The sequence below is a fragment of the Hirundo rustica genome, chromosome 6, assembly GCF_015227805.2.
Source record: "Hirundo rustica isolate bHirRus1 chromosome 6, bHirRus1.pri.v3, whole genome shotgun sequence".
NCBI classification, from domain to species: domain Eukaryota; kingdom Metazoa; phylum Chordata; class Aves; order Passeriformes; family Hirundinidae; genus Hirundo; species Hirundo rustica.
In genome coordinates, this window is record NC_053455.1 from 19,313,924 (window position 1) to 19,319,761 (window position 5,838).

The 5,838-nt window shown below is 32.3% G+C and overlaps 1 long non-coding RNA gene across 1 annotated transcript; it reads left to right on the forward strand.

Annotated features, from left to right (window-relative positions):
- Positions 1-1,930: 1,930 nt before the first annotated feature.
- On the forward strand, positions 1,931-5,580 carry LOC120754609 (uncharacterized). The gene is made up of 4 exons (XR_005701486.2): positions 1,931-1,972; positions 3,242-3,383; positions 4,132-4,203; positions 4,825-5,580. It is a non-coding gene; the product is annotated as an uncharacterized LOC120754609 (long non-coding RNA).
- Positions 5,581-5,838: the final 258 nt, after the last annotated feature.

The window sequence follows — 5,838 nt, forward strand, 5'->3', positions numbered from 1 at the left end:
ATGATATGAAGTTTTGTTGAAAAATTACAAACATACCCCTTTTTAATATATATTTGAAAATGGAATAATATGTTTTTGGTAGATTTTTCTTTAGCTATAGTAGCCTTGTCTCATAGAGGAAACATATGAGACTGTAGAGTAATCTTATAGTTTTTAATTGCACTAATATCTTGGTGATGAGTTCACAGCAATGAGTAATTTCTCCTTGTTTTACCTTTTCTTTTGGGGATCGGGGAAAAGCAATAATTATTAACAATGATTCATTTAATCAGGGAACTCTGATTAAATTCTTCAATGTTGTAATGTCCTTCAGGTTTAAATTAATTATTGGATTTATGCCAAAGGAATGAGGTCCCCACTAAATTATGAGGAACTTGTTTAGCCCATTACACAATTGGAGACACACAGTAATCAAAAGAAAATAAACAAACAATCAAACTTTTTTCTGAGATTTATAGTAAAACCAAAAGAAATCCTGAATTACAGAAATACCTGTAATTTGTAGTAATTCACAGCTGTACAACTAAAAAAGAACACGGGTTATTTCGGGTCTTATTATTTCTAGTTTTTATTAGAATGGCACCTAGAGGCCAATTAACAATGAAACTTGATTATGCTAGGGAATGGAAGATAATTTCCTTTCACAGCGTATTGATCACAAATTAACATTAAGTACACAGAATGTGGGACATCCTTAATATCATCAAGATAAAAAATGGCAGAAAGAATAAAGGAATCTCAATTTTTTCTTACTATTTTTTTTTAAGAAGTACTTGTTTATGAAAGCTAAAATCCATGGGGAAAGGAGGGAAGGTAAAGAGCAGGGTTGCAGATATGTAATAGATAAAAAAGAAATATGGAGAGGAAACAAACAGGTTTTGATGAAGAGTTTCTAAAAAACACCTCCATGATCTGATCAGAAAATGCCTTTATTACTGCAGGAACAGAGAGGTCTCTGACCACCCAGCCAACATTAGAATTGTTCCTTATGCAGAAACTCCTCACACAGGCCTATGAGTAATCCATCTCAATAGCCACAGCTGTAAAGATAGTCATGAAAACTGTCACCGATGCAATGTGATAACACAGGCATATTTGTGGCTTTAGAAAGAAATGTGTTGTATAAATTAATAACATTGTCATTTTTTCCTTCTCTGGTTTATTACGTTGGGTAGGCAATTTCAGTTTTGGTTTTTTTTTTGCTTTGACTTTTTTATGCATCAGGACTACTTTTTCATAGAACTGTGCTGAGGAGATCTCTGTATATATTGCTATAGTGATAAGTGAGAGAGAAAGTACTTGTTTATGACACTATACATTTTCCCTTTTTCAGAAAAACATTTCTTCTTTCACTTCTGAGGTTTTGATTAAAAAAAAAAAAAAAAAAACCAAAAAAACAACCTTCTAATGTTTTTGATTCACAATAAAAACAACACACATTTATTTAGCTCCAGTACATGATCAGGCAATCCTCCTCCTTTCTCTTCCTACCTAATTACTAGCACTAAAATATATCTTCATTTTTGTTTCTTCTATTAGGTAATACTAGAAGGGAAATCAAATTGAGGATTCATTTAAAGTAATCCCATAAGCACATCAAGCCTTAAGCTCATGAAGTCTGGGATAATTCAGGAAATCTTTGATATAATTTTTATGTAATACACACTGTACTCAAGGTTCATTTTTTTCCCCATCTCTTTAGAAAGAAAATACTGAAATTTTTGTATCATGGTGCAAGATTTAAAACTGCATATAATGTACTACATACATGTAATGTTTTCTCTAATAAATACAGATCAGAATTAGAGTATTTGAAGTAAATCTAATAAATCACCTGAATGACATCACAACTGATATGTTTTAGAGTCATTATGTGTAATTGGCTAATGGTGTATTAACTCTTGTGCTATTGAATCACCCTCAGGGATAATTCCAGTAAGTCTTGAATCTCAAGAAGGATTTCTCTTTAGAGGTAAATTATCTTTATTTTTTTTTAGTAAAGAACACTAACTAATTACTTTTATTTAAATTCATTTGTAAAGCAATAAATCTGTCTTGAGGTCTCACTGCATTTCAAGTGATGAATTTGATGTTCTCTGATGCCTTGCATTTCCCCTTGAGCTAAGAAAGGTGATGAGAAATGGAAATTAAGCCCCAAAATTCAGAGTTCATGAATTACAGTATTAAAAACATATGTATCATATACAGAGAGGATCTCAGTCAGTGCCATCTCTTTGGTAATTTCTATAAAAGACTAAAATTTTTGTTCAAAAAGAAAAGTATAAATTTAACATACTCAAGGCACAGAAGGTAGAATATACAGGGATTCTATTGTCTAATAGATAGTGATTCTCAGAAAAAGAATACAGAAGCTAGGAAAAAAGATAATGCTTAATGCTGTCCTGTAGGAAGACAAACACATGTTGCAGAGTTCAAAATATTTTTTCTTCTCTCTGAATAGCTCTATATTTCATCTTTTGATTGCAGATATAACTTTGAATAGGTGTTTCTTACTGCTGATTGAAAATTTCCAAATTTTTTCAAAGTTCATCTAATGGGGAATTTGCAGTTTATAAACTCATATTTACTATGCAATAGACAAATAATTAAAAAAAAAAAAAAAAAAAAAAAAAAAAAAAAAAAAAAAAAAACCACACATAATTTTTCCTGTTTTTAAAGCAAAAGGAAAGGGGAAAGAAAATGAAAATACATTTACTGTTTGAAGATATTTCACAAAAGTAGGTGCTTCAAAACTACTCTGCATCTTCTTTCAAAGTAATAATTAATAAGATAAAGATATTTAAATTAAATGTTTAGGAATAAAATAAATATTTAGGACCATTACATTAAGCTTCAGAATTACTGGTTTCTGTTAATTAATTTCCTTCAGTTGCTAGTTTTATTAGAAATACGTGATTTTAATTAAGACACAAGACTTTTCTGGAGATATTATTTCTAGGTAAGCAGTAAAATTTGTAGTAAGTGGACCACATATTCCAAACTGATTTGAGGATATTATTATGTCTGAAAGTCGTTTTCTTTCCTCATCCTAAAGGCTAACAAATTCACCTTGGAATTAAAGTATTATTATTAAATTATTTAATAAAACTAATTGCTTTAATATTATTGCCATAAAATTGTAAGGCAGTAAAGTATGGGGTTTATTCCAAAAAGCCTATTGCTTTCTGTTCGGTCCCACGTGGACAAATGCCCATCTTTCCCATTTCGTTTCTCTCCCTAGGCAGTTTGAACAAGTAGTGTGATGTAAAAACCTGAGTTATTGGAATATCTCTTGATTTTAGTGAAGCTGGTAGAACTTTTGGTTTTCCCATGAAGGTTGGAATATAATCATCAGCTGGAGTGGAGGAACAGAAACTGAAAAGGTAAAATTGCATTATTATGGAAAAAAGTCTTTCAGCTTGAGTTGTAAAGATGAATCAAAGCTTTTAGCTCAAAGAAAAAAAAAAAAAAAAATCCTGTATGCCTTGAAAAAATAAGGCTGATGTGAAGAGGAGAGGAATCAGATTTTTTAAAGGAGCTTTCTTTAGACTTTGACAAGATAAACAGGGTGATTGTTAGAAACTATGTAAAAGTAGCAAGATGCAAAATGGAACAAGTATTTACCATTAATTTCTCTGACTAATCTTTGGTACTAAGTGCACAAAACAATAATTGTTAAGAGTGGTTGGGGAATTTTAAATTACTAGTTTATAGAGAATCAACCTGGCAAAAGAACAGCATATAAAGCTGTTCTTAACTTCTAACAGCCTACCTCAGTAATGGTTCTGGATGACTGCAGGGCCAGATAAATACGTACTAATAAGAAAGTTTAACCGGATGGTCTCTTGAGAAAATTATGCTAGTTGAGTTTGGCCCACAAATTTGGTTTTGCTCTTGTTGATATATGGAATTATTCTGTTGCTGAAATATATCTTTGTGACTCCCACAGTGCTAGCCTTTCTATACTATTTTTTTCATCTGGCTGGAAGTTTGAAACTGTGCTGATGACAAGGAAGTGGCTGCTTCTTTGGAGCTAGTGGTACTTGGATACATGCCTTTCTTAGGTTCCTGGTAGAATGCCCTTGTTTTGCAGTAAAATGCTGTGTCACAACTCCTTGTCACTTGATCTAGGAAGGACAGGCCTATGTTAGATGGATATATGAGCTGGACTGGGATGTCGGGAGCCGATGGAACTGTGCTGTGGTGAGTGTAGTCAGGTAACATGCCACTGGACCTGATGTCATTGACGTAAGATCACAGAGGGGTTGATCTTACTAAAGACAGTAACTCTTCTCTGTTTAGTGGCATTTTGAATAGTCCATTAATGTTTTGTGTAATGTTACATGTTATACGAGTGTTTTCATTCCTTTGTTGGGATGAAAAACATCAGACACTCTTAAGCTATTTTAGCCCCAAACTAATGAAAATGCCTTCTTCTTGGTCAAATTCAAGGTACATTTCTCTAGTTTGTTTGGGGTTTTTTTGTCTCCATTGGCAGCATTTTCTGACTGACAGAAAATAATTGTCTGTTGAAAGAATAGATAATTGCAGTAACTGCAGTGCATAAAATGTATTTCTCTGTAACTTAAGAAAGCTCTTTGAAACTATATCAGTACATTAAAGGCAGAAAAAATATTCCAGGCTTATTACTAATGCAGTATCTCATATATCTTTATATTTTTGTTCATTTTGATGATGCAGAACTCTGGAGGTCAATTCCTATTCTAATATACTCTACAGCTTGCCTCTGCAAATAGAGACAAATAATTGAAGACCACATGAGGTAAAATCAGTTCATATAAACTGTCTATTTCTTGTATCTAGGAACTAAGGGAATCATCACTGAGAGCAACTTTCAAGAAATGTGAGGTGAAAGAGAAGATTTACATATTTGAAACATCTCTTCTGGTTTTTCTTTATCGTCTCCCTTAAACACACTAGAATAATATGAATAAAATATATTTTAAATGTCTAACTTACACTACCAAATAACAAACAAAACATTAGAAGCCTGATTCACTCATTTGTAGGTGATCTATGATACAATCTGTAAGTCCTTACAATTTTTTTTCTCAGTCAGCACTATAAACAACTCAATTTTTTGAATATGCTTCACAGATAATATATTCAGGTTTGATTTATTTTAAGACTGTTTTATAGAAGCAAAATATACCTAGGAGGTACAAGAAAGAGCAGGGTTTACACAAAAGTAACTGGATCATCTCTTTTTACACCACTCTAAATTCTTACTTTAATAAAGAAGTGAAATTACTACAGAATTGATTGTATTATTCTTTTCAGTACAGTTCACTGAATTTTCTACTGATATATAGATAGTACTGGAACCATGAGGACAAAAAATCCCATTGCAATATCTATTATTTATCCAAAGTCAGAGCTTGTTGCAGGCCTCTTTTTATTTTGTTATCTTTCCTTCCATGTCCAGGCATAGCGTGGATGATTCTATCTGCTAAACATACAATTGTTTCATAGCAGAAGACAGCCATAAAATAACTCAAAGTATACTTACACTGCTTTTGCCAAGATTTCAGGTTTTATACAGTTACTTTCAGTGTTTTCCCAGTACTCCTTCGTTGGCCAAATAATCTCTGTGGTTCTGTAGTTCTGATTTTAGGGAGAAGTGGGACCATTATATTTGGATATGTTTATGTTTGAATTGAGGAATACAATGATGATATTATCATTCAAAAATTAAATTACAGAAAAGACCTCTCCTGTGTGTTATTTTGTCAGAAACAATGGACTGGGCCAGTGGTATTTCAGTCCTTGGTGTGACAGGTAATAACTGAAGTGTGAATAAAATCTCAGGAAAATGCC